We start from the raw sequence: 18,229 nt of genomic DNA on the forward strand, positions 1-18,229 counted from the left end.
GAGAGTGTCCTCCACTTTAGACATAAATAAAATAAGGTCGTCTGCATACATCTCCACTCTGTCCTCCCTGTCCCTAGCCCATATACCGCTGTACAGATGGTCCTGATGGAGTCGGATAGCCAGGGGCTCAATAGCCAATGCAAACAGCAGGGGAGAGAGAGGACAGCCTTGCTGCGTACTTCTTCCCAATTTAAAAACATTGGATCCTGGATTCTTATAAAGTACGGATACCCACTTAATAAAAGAGGGGCCAAATCCAAAAGATCGAAGGGTAGTGAGTAGGTATGGCCATTCAACTGAGTCAAAAACCCCGGTGGCATCAAGTGACGCCAAGGCCCACTGCTGCTGTTGACGAACACCTATTTGGGTAATTGTCTGCACTCGCCTAATGTTTTCCGTAGTTGACTTCCCAGGTATAAAACCAGATTAGTCTGGATGGATAAGGCTACATTCACACGAACATATCTTGTTTCCATGTCCGTTCCGTTTTTCTTGCGGATAGGATGCAGATTCATTCATTTCAATGGGTCCGCAAAAAATACGAACAGCATCCGTATGTCCGTTCCGTAGCCCTGCAAAAAGAATAGAACATGTCCTATTCTTGTCCATTTTGCGGACAAAGATAGTCATTGTTACAATGGATCCGCAAAAAAAACGGATGCCATACGGGCGTCATCCGTTTTTTGGCAGACCGCAAAACACATACGGTCGTGTGCATGTAGCCTAAAGGTAAGTATATATTTATTCAATCTGTTGGCCAAGATTTTCGCCAGTATCTTGTAATCTAAGTTCAGTTATGAAATTCATCTATAGGACCCACATTCAACCGAATTTTTGCCAGGTTTCAGAATGACCACTATCGTGGTGTCATATAGGGATGGTGGGAAAGCACCAACCGTAAAGGCCTCCTCATACATACGTTTCAAGGGGGGCACCAAGTGTTCAGAATTGCGGGCATATACCTCTAGAGCAGGGGTGGCCAATCTTACAGACACTAAGAGCCAGAAAAAAAAAAATGTATGACTGCTAGGAGCCACAAGCTATACATTTACACAAATATGCATGCACACAACAGTATTACTGCAATTGAGTTATCAAACATTTAAAAGTGCATTTAAAGCACCTTTCCTTCCTGTAATGTAGACCGCTTTAGTGAGACTTCTGGCAATCTTTGTTTTTCACAATGTGTTTCAAGATTTCTCAGATGACCGCCCATGCCCAGATGAGACCCTCATGCTCAGATGACCGCCCCATGCTCAGATGACCCCACCCTCATTCTGAGATCATGTGTGGGTGGGTGATTTGACATAGGGGAGATGTGAGCATGGGGTGTCTGATTTTTGGTGTCTTAATATGAGCACTGGGAGGCTAATTTTGTGGGTCTGATGAGGATTTGGGGGTCTTATGTGAGCTCATACTACCCCCATGTCAGATAAGACCCCTATGATCAGTACTTTAATAAAAAAAAAACACTGTAGGAGGCTTATCCTACCTCTGCTGCCGCTGCGCCCTCTCCACAGTGACCTGACGTGCACAGCGTCAGGTCAGAGCGCGGGCCTCCACGTATTAAGCGCGGGGGGGGGGGGGGGGGGGGGGGGTTGTGCACTGTGCAATGACAATTAATACAGATACAATTAATACAGATACAGGAGGCGGGTGCCGGCAGAATCACATAGCCGACACCTGGCCTCTATGACGGCACTGCCATCCACGGCAGTTAAACCCTCAGGTGCGGCACCTAAGGGGTTAACTGACGCGGATCCCAGCTACCTCTCATAGAGGTCGGGTGCGGGCTATATGATTCTGCAGACAGCACCCGCCTCCTGTATTTGAATAAATGAGTGAGCTAACTTTATTGGTGGCATTGGCCACAGCTCCTCCCCTCTTCCCCTCTGTGTTCTCATTGGTGGCAGTGGCAGCAGCACAGGGGAAGGGGGGGACTGCTTCCTTCTCCCCTGTGCTGTTGATTTTTCGATACCTGCGAGCGACATCCCTAGTACAGGAATAACTGGCCCGCTCCACTGCGAGCCGCATATGTGGAGGAGAGCGCGCTGCTCTGCGAGCCGCAAATGAAGGTGCGAGGAGCCGCATGCGGCTCGCGAGCCGTAGGTTGGCCACCCCCTGCTGTAGAGGAATGCCATCAGGGCCAGGTGCTTTCCCGTTAGCCAGAGAGGCAATAGCTCCTGCAAATTCTATAGAGGTAATTGGGGAGTCTAGAGAATCCTTTGGCAGCTGGGGCATCTGAAGGTCACGGAGATAACTCTTAATAGTATCCAGAGTATGGGTGGCTTGAGCCATGTACAAATACCTATAGCTTGCAGATTTCAAGAATTCTATATCAGTGGATTCTATTAGAAGTGAACCATCCATGGCCTGTACCTGCAGAATCGCGGGCAAGGCCCTGGTACTGGTGTACAATATGTGCCAGGAGTCTGCCGGATTGATTCCCCTGTTTAGTGAAAAATAACTTGCGTTGAGCTTTCTCTTTCAACATAGTGAGATATTGGCGCCCCACTTGTAACCATTGTTCCCCATTGGAGTAAGTTGGGTCCGCAACATAGGCGGCCTCTAGGCGAGTGCAGACCCTAGCCAAAGCTACCTCGTGGCTGGCTGTGTCTCTTTTAATATATGATATGGAGGACTTCAAACACCCCTGTAAATAGGCCTCTAAAGTGTCCCAAATTAAAGTAGGGTCATTATGTGTGACATGATCGGACAGAAACACAGAGAGCTGATCAGGAATGCGGTTATTAGGGGTAATAAGGGTAAGCCAGAAGGGGTGTATTTTCATAGAGTGTCTTACCGGGGCAGTGGGCACAATCAAAGTTAGGAGCAGTGAGGAGTGATCAGAGACTCCACGAGCCCCATACTCAACAGTGTATTGTACGTTGCATAGAGTAGAGTTTCCCAAAGCATAATCAATACGGGATAGAGAATGAAGTGATCTGCGGTACTTTACATGGGCAGATTATCAGGAACAAGCTTTCCTACGAACATTTATTCCCAATAATCTTCCAAACAATTGGGCAGTGTAAATGCTCCTTTAAACAAGGCTATTTGCCGTGCTAAGAGACCAAACAAGGGAAGATGTTAGAGCCAGGACAGAGAGTAGAATATATGGAGTGATTTCAAAAAATGTTATCCAGAAATAATCCACAGTTTTTGTAAAGATAGATAGATGGATATGAGATAGATAGATTATTCACACATAGGCTGTTAATATGTCATAAAATAGTCCTATATGCAGTGAACAGAGCTGGTAACTGCACCCATTGAAGTGAATGGACAGAGCTGTGTAGTTCTAGTGTTGGAGCTACGTGGTAACAACTAATCAGCAGGAAAGCAGGATGTCTGACCTCCTCCTATCTGGTACTGATGGCAATCCTGTAAAACAAAACATGCAATGCAACAGCTCTCTGCAAACCAAGTAAAGTACAAAATTGCATAATAATTGCAAGTGTTATACTTATAAATTAGAGATGCTTGGCAAATCATTTTGTACAAAATTATTTGAGCCCGTCTGCCGCACGTCAAGGCGATCTCTGTAAGATGGGTTCCTAACACTAAATTCTACCTGTTATGTGCCATGACGGCTACCATACAATTCAGGGAGTGTAGGTTCCACATGCATGCTGGGCCTGCTTTAATTTCTGTCATTTTTGGTGCCAAAATGGCCTCCATTATATCCAAGGAATGCAGGTGCCAACATGCACGCCGGGCCCACTCCACACCACTCCTGGTGCCAAATGGCCACCAAAGACTGTAATGAGAGTCCACAACTATATCTCTCCTGGTGCCAAATGGCTTCCAGTGAGTGAGGGGGAGCAGGCCAAGCTATATACTCACACTAATTAAAATCAGCCCTATGGGGCAGACAGGCTGGTCAGGAGTGCACGACTAAGGAGGCAGCCACACCTCCAGTACAAACTGCAAAGAAAAAGGGGGTCAGTCAGCACATCCCAAAGCGCAGGGGCACGTTGCTATGGCTGAGAACAAGACTGTAAAACAAAACATGCAATGCAACAGCTCACTGCAAACCAAATAAAGTGCAAAAATGCATAATAATTGCTAGTGCTATACTAATAAATTAGAGATGCTTGGCAAATCATTTTGTAAAAAATTATTTGAGCCCGTCTGCCGCACATCAAGGCGAACTCTGTAAGACGGGTTCCTAACACTAAATTTAACCTGTTATGTGCCATGACGGCTACCATACAATTCAGGGAGTGTAGGTTCCACATGCATGCTGGGCCTGCTTTAATTTCTGTCATTTTTGTTTCCAAAATGGCCTCCATTATAGCCAAGGAATGCATGGCAATCCTGGAGTTAGACCATAAAGGACAACCCCTTTAAGGACCTGGTAAAATGGCACACCTTGGATATTGCACTAGTTTGACATCTTTCACCATGGGAACATTCTTCCGTAAAAATACCATTTCCTCTGTCTTATTATCTCCAACATAAATCTTATGGAATATCCAATGTGATGATTATAAAGGATTTCTAGCTTTCACAAATTTTAGTTTTTGTTCTATAGACTGGCAAATGTGAAAGAAAAAGGATTAGGATAGGGTAACCACCTCCCCACACAAACAGGGATAGTGCAGCCCTAAAACTTCCCAGACCCACTATCCCTAGCTACTTCGACGGTCACCTTAGTCAGTGACCCCAGAACTGGGTGGCAGTCCCAATGCTGGAATATGTGAGTATGACGGTGACACACAAGCAGACAAACAATCAGAGCAGTCATACAGTAAAGAGTGTAATGCCAGTCGAACAATGAAGTACAAAAACCACCAGAGGCAAACGAGAAAAACAATACGTCAAAATCCAGGAGATCAATACAATACCAAATAGTCAGAAGCCAAAAACATAGTCGCAATACCAAGCCAGAGGAGTCTTCAATTACAGCAAGAGACCAGCAGGTATCGGCCTTATATAGGGAGCAGGGAACAGCTCACGCCAGTGTCCCTGCATGCCAGGTGGAGCTGCCAGCTGAGCACCCTGATGCTCTAGAGCAGTGTTTCCCAACCAGTGTGCCTCCAGCTGTTGCAAAACTACACCTCCCAGCATGCCCGCACAGCCAAATGCAGTCCGGGCATGCTGGGAGTTGTAGTTTTGCAACAGCTGGAGGCACGCTGGTTGGGAAACACTGCTCTAGAGCTCCGATGCGCTTCATCATTGGCCTGGGTCTCCAAAGTCAAAGTGGATGCCCAGCTGAGCTGGTTCTGATTGCACAGAGAAGCAGTGTCTGGGGGGAACCACAACAGTATCCCCCTTCAGGAAGGGCCACCGGCCCTCAATAGGAGCCGGACCCTCAATTGTCAGAATGTACAGTAACTCATGAAATCTCTTAAAGAGAACCTGTCACCTGGATTTTGTGTATAGAGCTGAGGACATGGGTTGCTAGATCACCGCTAGCACATCTGTAATATCCAGTCCCCATAGCTCTGTGTGCTTTTATTGTGTATAAAAACCTATTTGATACATATGCAAAATAACCTAAGATGAGTCAGAGCTTCAAAATATGACTCTTCTCTGGTCACACAAGTAAGATATGACTCTTTTATGTTAATTTGCATATGTATCAAATCGGTTTGTTTACACAATAAAAGCACACAGAGCTATGGGGACTGGGTATTGCGGATGTGCTAGCGGCCATCTAGCAACCCATGTCCTCAGCTCTTTACCCAAAATCCGGGTGACAGGTTCCCTTTAATCAACCAATCTGCATGGACTTACTCTGCCTACACCCTTGACGTCTCCTCAGGACCATAACCTTTCCAGTAAATCAAATATTACTTCTAGAACCCAGAATTCTTCCTATTTCAAATTCTGTTTCACCTTCCACCTCCACTGGACCAGGAGGTTTCTTAGAAATCAGAGGATTACATTTATTTTTTTAACAAGGACTTGTGAAAAACATTGTGAAATTTGAAAGAATCAAGCAATTTCAAACAAAAGAATACAGGATACGATCTCCAAAATTTCAATACAAATTGAACTCCTCTGTCCTACACTATTTTCAAGAATACCATGAAGTTTAACAATATGATCCAACAATATAGAAGATAATTCCTTTGCAGATGGAAGCTTGTTCAATGGTACAAAATGAAACATTTTAGAAAACCTGTTGATAACCAGCCAGATCACTGTCTTCCCTTGGGAGCATGGAAGATCCTTAATAAAATCCATGAAGATGTGTGACCAAGGCGTCTTGGGAATAGGCAAAGGACGCAGCTCTACGGCAGGGCCTGTTCTGGGAGTCTTGGACCTAGCACAAGTTTCACATGCCGTAACATATGTCCGAATATCTTTAGACATTGTTGGCCACCAATAATGCATAAACTCCAACCTACTAGTGCCCTCAATACCCGGATGTCCGCTCAATAGTGTTAAGCGAGCATGCTCAGCCAAACTGCTGTTCGGCTCGAGCATCGCTATGCTTGGCCGAATACTGCGGGTGCTTGAATACAATGGAAGTCAATGGGAGACCCAAGCATCAAACCAGGCACTCCCTGCTCTGAAGAAGAGAGAGTGTCTGGTTCACAAAAAAAAGGTTAGAAATTGATGGAAACCCCATCAAAATGGTTTGGAAACCGCATTAAGAGGATGGCTGGATGCGTCTTGGACTCCTATTATCTACGACATACAGTAGACAACCACACAAAGGCTATATGCCCAGAGCCAGGTATATGCAAGCCATCAATCTATCCATTAGGCAGGTGACAGGCTTAGTCAGCATACCTTACAATGGCAGCCTTGTGCACTATGAGACATTCCAAACCAGTTCTCATCTGACTGAGAACCAGTAAGCCTCAAAGTTACTTCAGATCTGTTGGATGGCTTGGGTGGACCTGCGCACCTAGATCAATATCATTAGGGAGACATACATTTTTTTGATTGTCCTAACATAATATTCAATAACCTTTCTATACAGGTTTGTCATGTAAAAACTAATTTGCATAAACATGGGCATATGGGAAAGACATGAAAACACTCAGCCTATAATAGCCTGCACTAACACTGAGGTGTATATCAGATTGCTGCTATCATTCACACATCTTCTAGCACTTTATCTGCTGTAATATAAGCTTTGTCCCTGAGGGGTTTAGTACCTTTATTGTCTGAGTTACTCTGTGTTGAGCGGTAGTGTGCTCGGGTGCTCTGGCCGAACACATCGGTATGCTCGTGTATCTGAGGACTATTGCCCTGCTTGTAATGACTCATGAACAGCGCCATCTATTGGTTTCATAGTCTTATGACAAGACTATGAATCCAATTGATGGCGCTGTTCATGAGTAGTGTAGATCGCGAATATTCTAATCGTGAATTTTTATCACGAATTTTCCATGCAAAAGGCTACACTAATAATCTTGTCATAAGACTACGAAACCAATAGATGGCGCTGTTCATGAGTAGTGTAGATCGCGAATTTTCCATGCAAATGGTTTTTCAGCTGAAAAACAAGGCAGATTCTGCTCATTTGCATGTCTTTCCCATATTTCCATGTTTATGCAAATGAGTTTTTACATGACAAACCTTTATAGAAAGGTTATTAAATATTATGTTATGTTAGGACAATCAGAAAACTTTTTGTCTCCCTAATGATATTTATCCAGGTGCGCAGGTCCACCCAATTCATCCAACAGATCTGCAGTAACTTTGAGGCTTAATGGCTCTCAGTCAGATGAGAGCTGGTTTGGAATGTCTCATAATGCACAAGGCTGCCATTGTAAGGTATGCTGACTAAGCCTGTCATCTGTCTCATGGATAGATTGATGGCTTGCATATACCTGGCTTTTGGCATATAGCCTTTGTGTGGTTGTCTATTGTATGTCGTAGATAATAGGAGTCCAAGACGCATCCAGCTATCCTCTTAATGCTGTTTCTAAACCATTTTGATGGGGTTTCCATCAGTTTCTAACCATTTTTTGTGAACCAGACACCCATGATGTGAGGGTGTGGCTATGACTGATTGTAGCCACCTGTTTGTACTTCAGCTGGTCACTATTTAGTCTTGGCTCACACTATCCTTTTTTGTCATGAGTAAGGAACTATATTGTTAAAGATCCGAAACGCGTAGATTTGGATGTACATGGTTTTATTGCACTGTATTATTAAAAGATTCCACGTTATTTGGAAGCTGGACCCCTCTCTTTTTTCTAGACACCCTCTTCTCTTCCGAGTAGGGGGTGCCTGGAGTTCTCCCACTGACTTCCATTGTGCTCGGTAGAGCACACGAGCATACCGATGTGTTCGGCCAGAGCACCCGAGCACACTACCGCTCAACACAGAGTAACTCAGACAATAAAGGTACTAAACCCCTCAGGGACAAATAATTTACCTGCAGGAGTACCATCAGGTTCCTGAACCTGATTAGTGGAGATCTCGTAGGCCAGATCAGGATAAATAGCTGAAACCACAATCCCTTCAGGTAAAATCGGAACAGCCACAGACTTCGGGGCTTGAGTGGCACAAAAGCTTCTAAACAAGACATCATCTTTAAAAATTTTGGAACCCGGCATACAGTACAGACCAAAAGTTTGGACACACCTTCTCATTCAAAGAGTTTTCTTTATTTTCATGACTATGAAGGCATCAAAACTATGAATTAACACATGTGTAATTATATACATAAAAAACAAGTGTCAAACAACTGGAAATATGTCATATTCTTTTTTTTTTAATAGCGTTTATTTAACACTTTTCAAGTTAATACAACAATCCCAAAGGGAAAAACAATTCTGCATGACAGTCACACACGTAAGCAAGACCAGACAATTCCATCAATGTCATAATGTACGACAGTAAGAGACATAAATGTATTTAATTACAGAACATCACTGTTGTCGCAAAAAAGGAAGGAAACAGAGGTCTGCACTCACTTACTCACATCCGCACACACAAACACACACTTGGGTGACGCAGTCCCAACCAGTAATGGGCCTCAAACCGTACCCTCCGCCTGCACCCATATACCCCAGATTTTGTCAAACCGATCAGGGATCCCTCTCGCTTCATAAGTCAATTTGTACATCTGAAGATCTTTGTTAATAAGTTGCACCCATTGGTTTACCGTGGGACACTTGGGAGGTTTCCAGTTCAAAAGTATGTTCTTCCTACCATAGAACATTAAAAGTCGTAGCAGAATTCTACTATACTTGGATGGAGTCGCATCAGCAACTAGCCCCATAACACAAACTATAGGATCACAGATCCCTGGCAGACCCAGCTTAACATTAATGAAATTGCACACCCCCTTCCAGTATATTTGTAAAGTCGGACATAACCAAACCATGTGGAAAAAGGATCCGCTATCACCTCCACACCTGTCGCACCCAGGACTCGGTATCTGCCGCATCTGATATAGACGCACCGGGGTCAGATATACCCTATGCATCCATTTGACCTGAATGAGTTGATCTCGAGAGCTCACGACAGACCTCCTCCACCCCAGACGCCATTCCTCCAAATGAGAGTCCTCCAACTCTGGGATATCCGCCGACCATCTAACAAATGATCGCTGGATAGGAGACTCCTGCATCTTAATGATTTCACCATAAAAGGAAGAAATTGGTTTATATGATTGTTCCCTCCTAGCTACTGATTCTAGAGGACCACACTCCAAGCTCAGGGTCAAGGAGTGGAACTGTTTATCACAAGCGTGTCTCAGTTGGAGGAACCGGTAAAAACTCGTCCGAGGTAACAGGAAGTCTGACCGCAAACTCTCAAAGGAGCGAAAGACCCCATCCTGGAATAGCTGCGTCAAGTACTTAAGCCCCTTCCTAGGCCAAAATTCAAAATCTTGCAAGTGTAAAAGCTCAGGGAGATGCTTGTTACGCCATAGTGGGATATACGGAGACCAGATGTCCCCTGCTTGAGTATCCATATGTGTATTCACAAACCTCGCCCAAGCTTCTATAACCGTCACCATAGCCTCAGTGTACCTCCCACCGACCAGAACTCCACCTCCCCTATAAACCAAGTTCGTTAGAGCTTCATATGAACCAACTAGCACAGCCTCCAGCACCACCGCCGGATTATTGGGATCTGCTCTAATCTACCAGGAAGCATACATCAGGCGTGTCGCTATATAGTAAACATATGTCAGGAAGTTGCAAACCTCCCTGTAAGTAGGAGGCTTTCAACGTCTTCCTTGCTATCCTAGGGATCTGATGGCACCATAAGAATCGGGACATAACTTTATCTAATACATCAAAATGGGACTTCGGGACCCTCACTGGAGCCGCTCTATATACATATAATAGTTTCGGTAGCAACACCATTTTAAAGATGTTAATCCTGCCTATTAAGGTCAAGGGGAGATTTTCCCAGGCTTCTAACTTGCGTGTGACATATTCCATAGTGGGTCTCAGATTCAGATGGCAGAATTGCCGAGGGTCTCTATGTATGTGAATCCCCAAATAAAGAAAACTATCTACCACCTTCAAGGGGGATACCGGAGAGATATCCATCCCTTCCTCTATGTCCACCATACATAGACTGGATTTAGCCCAGTTCACTCGCAATCCTGAATATCTACCATATCCATTCACCACATCTAGCAGGGTTTCTAAGGAGGGGCCAGGGTCAGCCAAGTACACCAACAGGTCGTCCGTGTATAGCGATACCTTCTCTTGTATCCCAGCTATCGTCCACCCCTCTATCAAGGAGCTATTATTAATCAATTGAGTAAGAGGTTCCATTATCAGAGCGAACAACAACGGGGACAGGGGACAACCCTGCCTTGTACCTCTGTATAACCTAAATGGCCGGGAAAGAAAGCCATTTACTCTGATGCGCGCTGTAGGCGCCTGATACAATAATTGGACCCATTGAATGAAGGAGGGAGGGAAGCTAAGGCGGGACATTGTCTCCCAAATAAAATGCCACTCTACCGAGTCAAAGGCTTTCTCATTATCGAGAGATGCCAGGACCCTTGAACCCGCATTATCATGCCTGACCTGCAAGTTCGTAAATAATCTCCTAAGGTTGATATCAGTTGTCTTTCCAGGCATAAAGCCAGATTGGTCAGGGTCAATAATGGATAAGACTACCCTACTAAGTCTCTTGGCCAAGATTTTAGCTAAGATTTTGGCGTCAGTATTCAGTAGGGAAATAGGTCTATATGACGCACAGTGGTCTGGAGACTTCCCAGTTTTATGAATTACCACAATGGTAGCCTCTCCAAAGGATAAAGGCAACCCACCGGAGTCATGTGCGTAATTAAAAAGTTTCAGTAGACGTGTAGAGTGCAACTCAACATCTAATCTGTACCATTCGACTGGGAACCCATCCGGACCAGGTGATTTCCCTACTGCCATATCTCCAATAGCAGCTTTAATTTCTTCTACATCAATAGCTGCCTCTAAAAACTTACTATCCGCCCTTGCCAATGGTGTGAGGGGGATGTTCTGAAGGAAAGATCGGATCTCATCCGGGGACATCCCAATTTTGGAGCTATACAGGTCCGCATAAAATTGAACAAATTGCTCACATATGCCCTCCGGTCGATATACCCTTGAGCCATCCCCACAGGTGATGTGTGGGACCACCGTCTGAGGCGACTCAGTCCTAGCCAGGAACGCCAAAGCACTCCCATTCTTATCCCCATCAGCAAATATTACACGCCTTTGATACAATAACTTCTTCTGGGTATATTCTGTTAGGTGTAAACTAAGTTTCCTCTGAGCCTCATCCCATAATCTACGGCTCTCTCCATCCGGATTTGTAATAAAAGCCTGCTCTTTCTCTACCACCTCCCCCTCTAACTTAGTCCTAGTAGCACTCATCTCCTTCCTATACGTAGCTATCGCTTGAATCAGAGTACCCCTCATCACAACTTTGAAGGCTTCCCACTCTATCAACGGGTTAGTTGAGCCCTCATTGAAGTCCCAATAGTCCTTCATACCTTGCTGTACAGCCCAAACAACAGGCAGGACCTCCAGCCATTTACTATTGAGTCTCCATATTCTCTCAGCCGGTGCCAGGGGTTGTTTCAGAATTACTAACAGAGGGGCATGGTCAGAGATACCTCATGGCAAGTAGTCAGCCACCACCAGAGAGGGCAATAGATCTCTACTAAGGAATACTAAGTCTATCCGTGAGAGCGTAACGTGTGAAGCAGAGTAACAGGAATATTGGCGCAATCCCGGATGCAAGTACCTCCAACCCTCCGTTAAATCGAATACATCAGCCCAGGAGCTTAACGCCTCATTATGGGTATCACTAGGTCGAAGTCGATCCAACGACCGGTCCAGAGTCGCGTTGTAATCCCCAAATGCAATCAGAGGCACCGGGGGCATAGATGCTACTTTTCTCATAATCTCATCCAATATTTCCCTCCGAAAGGGGGGGGGACATAAAGACCCACCACAAGGTAGTCAATGCCCCTGATTGCAACGTGGAGAATCACAAAACGCCCCATCGTATCAGTATGCACAGAATATGATCGGAAGGGAAGGGACTTTGCCACCAGAATTGACACACCTCTGGCCCTAGAATTATATACAGCGTGGTATGCTGAACCTACCCAGGGTCTCTTTAACGCTAAAAGCTTCCGCCCCTGCAAATGTGTCTCCTGTAATATCAGAACGTCAGGATTGTGATTTCGCAGAAAATTAAAGACCAGAGATCGTTTAATTTTGTCATTGAGACCCCTGACATTCCAGGAGACAAACCGACAGACCGACATCATGGCGGCTTGTTAAGACAATAACCCCAGAAGTAACTGCACCACCCAAGCCATACACTCGCACATTCATACCAACTTCCAAAATTTAGAGCAAGAGCTCCTAAATATGCTCGTAACATCAGGCAATACCCCCCGCCCTGCCCAGATGACCCCAACTTATCCAAGCCTAAAAACCCTCCCCCCATTTGCCTCGTTAGTAGAAAAAGGGGAACGGAGAACCCGTTCTTAACCCCACTGCTCTAGGTAAACCTAAAACTGAACCTATGCAGCAGGTTACCACAACCATCACACATTCAGCTCCGTTAATATTTCGATCATCTGAAACATATGATGAGACACCCAAAACATCAGATATGTAGCACTCAGCCTCTGCGGTCAAGCCAGTCCGATGCCTCTTCAGGGGTGGCAAAGAACTTCACCTGCTCTCCCTCCTGCACTCTGAGCCGTGCCGGATACATCATGGCATAGATAAGTCCCTTCTCTCTCACCGTCGTGAACTGCCTACGTTGCTTCTGCACTTCTGTAGAAAAGTCTGGGTAGAAGGAGATCCGGGTGTTGTCAAAATGAATGTCCTTTAGTCGGCGAGCTGCTGCCAGAATAGCATCTCGGTCTCTGTAATTTAGGAACTTAAAGATGAAAGGACGAGATGGGGCTCCAGGAGGCAGGGGACGAGTGGGGATCCTGTGAGCACGTTCCACTGCAAAAGTCCCTGATAGATTTATAGGATCAAAGACTTGTTTTATAAGACGTTCCACAAACTCTTCAGGAGAGGGCCCTTCTGCTCTTTCAGGTAAACCCATAATGCGGATGTTGTTCCGTCTGTTACGGTTCTCGGCGTCCTCTACCTTCGCCATCAGAGTCTTAACTTGATTCTGCAGAGCATTTATCGCAGAGTCATCACGTTGAACTCTGTCCTCCACATCACTCACCCTCCTTTCCACCTCAGTTGTTCTCTCTCTAATCTTATCAATATCATGTCTGAGGAGAGTAAGATCAGCCTGGACATGGTCAATTTTGACCGTAAGCGCCGTCTGGCAGTTAGTGATGGCCGCCATAACTTTTGCAAGGTCCACTTCTGGGCGCTCAGAGGAGGTCCCAACCTCTCGATCCTCTGTCTGGCTCATATTGTCCAGCATTAGTTTAGGTGGATTAGCTGGCCCTGAGGTGCCCGTTTTCCGGCCCATAAGGTGATCTCCCTTTCACCAGTAGTAGGAGTACTCGCCCTTTAATCAGCACCCTCACTCAGGGGCAACAGGTCAGCAGTCGCACCACTCTCTAGAAAGATTATTTTCCTGGAGTCAGGATGTACTTGCCCTACAACTCAGTTGAGCTGCACTCTCCACCCAATACAATTGTCAGATGGGTCAGATGGATGTAGACAGGAGAGCCAAGATCCCGCGCCAGTCCTGGAGCATGAAGATGACTGTTCCCAGCGTCACAGGTAAGATGGCGCCCGCACTGCCAGACACGTGGGGGACTTCAAGCCGGCAGTCCAGCAGGGAGAGAGTCGGGGGGCCACACCGACCTGCAGCTCCAGGCCCCACCCGACTACCACCACCGGTGAGTAAGATATTCGTGCGTCCCCACCTCTCCCGCTCTCACCGAGGGGTCCGCAGTGCAGGATAACGCTCCGCTCACAGGCCTCACTCAAAAGGATCCAGCAGACAGCGACCGCAGCAGCCACAGAGCAGAAACTCCGGTTACCGGTAAACCGAGAGTTGCGGATCACATAGGGGGGTTTCTATCAGGCCAAATGCTCAGACAATCAGGATACTGCAGGATAATGTCGGAGCTGAAACGACTTGCGTCCTCACACCATGACGGCTAGGCCACGCCCCCGGAAATATGTCATATTCTAGGTTCTTCAAAGTAGCCACCTTTTGCTTTGATTACTGCTTTGCACACTGGCATTCTCTTGATGGTTCTTCAAGAGGTAGTCCCCTGAAATGGTCTTCCAACAGTCTTGAAGGAGTTCCCAGAGATGCTTAGCACTTGTTGGCGCTTTTGCCTTCACTCTGCGGTCCAGCTCACCCCAAACCATCTCGATTGGGTTCAGGTCCGGTGACTGTGGAGGCCAGGTCATCTGGCGCAGCACCCCATCACTCTCCTTCATGGTCAAATAGCCCTTACTTTCAAAGTTTTCCCAATCTTTCGGGCTGACTGACTGACCTTCATTTCTTAAAGTAATGATGGCCACTCGTTTTTCTTTACTTAGCTGCTTTTTTCTTGCCATAATACAAATTCTAACAGTCTATTCAGTAGGACTATCAGCTGTGTAAAAAATTGGGAAAACTTTGAAAGTAAGGGCTATTTGACCATGAAGGAGAGTGATGGGGTGCTGCGCCAGATGACCTGGCCTCCACATTCACCGGACCTGAACCCAATCGAGATGGTTTTGGGTGAGCTGGACCGCAGAGTGAAGGCAAAAGGGCCAACAAGTGCTAAGCATCTCTGGGAACTCCTTCAAGACTGTTGGAAGACCATTTCAGGGGACTACCTCTTGAAGCTCATCAAGAGAATGCCAAGAGTGTGCAAAGCAGTAATCAAAGCAAAAGGTGGCTACTTTGAAGAACCTAGAATATGACATATTTTCAGTTGTTTCACACTTGTTTGTTATGTATATAATTCCACGTCTTAATTCATAGTTTTGATGCCTTCAGTGTGAATCTACAATTTTCATAGTCATGAAAATAAAGAAAACTCTTTGAATGAGAAGGTGTGTCCAAACTTTTGGTCTGTACTGTATATGAAACAACAAAGTTAAAACGTGTAAAAAAAACAAAACAATGCCCAAAATGCCTGTCTAGAGTTAATTTTTTTGTCAGACTCCAAAAACATCAGATTCTTATGGTCAGTAAGGACCACTACCCGGTGTCTAGCCCACTCCAGGAAATGACGCCATTTCTCAAAAGCCCACTTGATAGCCAAAAGCTCACGATTGCCAGTGTCAACGTTAGCATTAGCAGCAGAAAATGTTCTATAGAAATATGCACATTGCTTCATACAAGTGAAGGTAGATGTGCCCTGAGACAGAACAGCTCACGCCAGCGTCCCTGCACGCTCCAATGCTCTGGAACCCTGGCCCAGTCAGAGCGGCCACCCAGCTGATCTCGTTCCACTAGCAACTGGACTCTGCTCCCACACGGAGGCAGTGGCAGCCAAGGGAACCATGTCAGTATTTCAATGTATAGAAGTGGACATGAGGCATTAATTGCACTAGAATTGCTTTACATAACAATTGTATGAGCCAATGTAATAAACTTTTATTCAGTTGTCTCTTCTGTGTTTTATTCCATAATGTGTTGGAAGGTTCTGTGCTATTTTAAAGATAAGAATCTCAAAGATCCTCATGGACGAGGTGAGTGCCCTCTGCGCAGCCTATTGATCAAGGATTTGGCATCCAGCGGAAAAGGACATTCAAGAGGCACAATAAGAGACAATAGATCACATCAACTGCTCTCAGACTATCAACATTGCAGGAAAACTTTTTCAAATAGAAGCTAAAGCTGGATGCCAGTCTCTGTATACATGTTCCCCAACTTTTGGTCTTAGCTTAAAGGGGCTCTCTGAGAATAATTACTTTTTATCTAATGCCCGCAGCCTGCCTCCATACACAGAAGATTCAAATTTACCTGCTCTCTGCTCCTCCAATCCTTCTCGCCTGCTCCCGCATGTTCATGTTCGAGTCCTGGACTGTTTATGTCCGGCGTTGCATGGGTATGGTCACTGCTGCAGCCAATGACTAGCCTCAACGGTGATGTGCTGCTTGCGGCCAAGTCACTGCTGAAGCCAGCAGGTAACAGCTAAGTATGAATCTTCTTTTTACGGATGCAGGCTGTGGGCATTGGATAAAAAGTCATTATTCCTGAAGAACCCCTTTAAGCTAGAACCAAAGTTTAGGGGACAGATATACAGAGACTGGCATCAAGCTTTAGAGTCCATTTGGGAAAGCAGGTGATCTATTGTCTGTCCTTGACCCTTCCAAATGTTCTATTCAGCTGGATGTCAAACTCTTGTTCAAAGGACTGCACAGAGGACAGCGCTTTGGAAAACAGCAAATATTCTAAAAAAATATATATAATAAAAAACAACAACAAAATACAGTACTTACCTGTTCAGTCCCCCACTGATCCACGTGAGATGCTTTGGTGGTCCTCTTCCTGTAGTTGCTTAAAGGCTGATGATGCCATCACTGGCATCACTGGTGACATTTGCTGTTTTCTGTTCCTCTCTTTTTCGTCACTATTGGACAATCCGTTTAAAGAACCACTCAGTTTTGTTTCAAAAAAATCCTAAATCAAAGGTCACATCCACATACTCACTCAGGGAGTGAGAGAAAGTATCAAGGACAGCTATGACTTTTTATTTATCTGGTTTTGGCTTCAAAAACTCCATAAGAAGACCTGACCTTGTGGCTGTACCCTAATTCCCTGGTCCATCTTCCAACTTGCCAGCTTCCATGATCTGAGCGGAGGTAGCAGCTCCCTTTTTGTGCTATAACAGATTTCTCTTTGGAAGTTGAATCCTGCAATTCTCCTGATGCCCCATGGTTCTAGATGCAGAGAGGGGCTATGTCCCCACTCACCTTGCTAAGGGCTCTTTCACACAAGCGTGTCCCTTGTGGGAATCATGCTCTATGGGAGAGAGGGATCCTGCGTTCTGGACTTGATGATGATTGATAATGATGTGTGCCTCTGCATGACATTTCTGTAACTGAATCATACTGACAGCTTTATGTCAGTATGATCCTGTAGAAGAAAGGTCATGCAGAGGCACCTAGCATTATCAATCATGATAATGCCGTGTCCTTCTGTAAGTCCTGAACGCAGGATCCCTCTCTCACATGGAGCGTCCTGCAAGGGACACGCTTGTGTGAAAGAGCCCTAACACACAGACGAGAGGGAAAGTAAATGGCAGGAGCCGGCATGGACTGGTTGTACATACGTGTTACACTGGAGTCTACAGGAAGTCAGGTATGCAAGAGGAGACTGACCTCCGGTTAACACGCTGCCTGATGTTACTGGTGGATAGCATCATGTCAGCGTTATGTGATTCAGCCGCCCAGGTGTTCAAAAAACAAATAATAGGAAATGTGTACACCATTGCTACATGGATAGCCAGTGTAATGACAATTTTTTTTTTAAGGATACAGCAACACGGTCAGCTTTCTGCACGCAGGTTTAGATTGGATTTAAAAAAAAATAAGAAAATCCGTATCTGGCCTTTATACTTTCTCTCCTTTGATGATCCACCCCTGATTTTGGCTTCCAAAACTGCATCAAGAAACCTGAACGTGTGTGGCCATCCCCTAATAGTAGCCAGGGTTCTTAGGTCTATTCCTTTGTAATTCCTCTTGGAAATGTGTGTAGCAATTGACAACTGCTCGTTACTATTCCCCTCTGTCCATAGTGCTTGTTAAACCACAGAAACACCCAGCAGTAGTCTTTCTGTCCTATAAGTAGTTTTTCCATATCGCTTCTTGTGTAAAATGATGTGTCCACCGCTATTCACCTCCTTGCCCCGAGCTATTTG

Source organism: Bufo bufo, chromosome 3 (assembly GCF_905171765.1).
Source record: "Bufo bufo chromosome 3, aBufBuf1.1, whole genome shotgun sequence".
In the NCBI taxonomy this organism is placed as follows: Eukaryota; Metazoa; Chordata; class Amphibia; order Anura; family Bufonidae; genus Bufo; species Bufo bufo.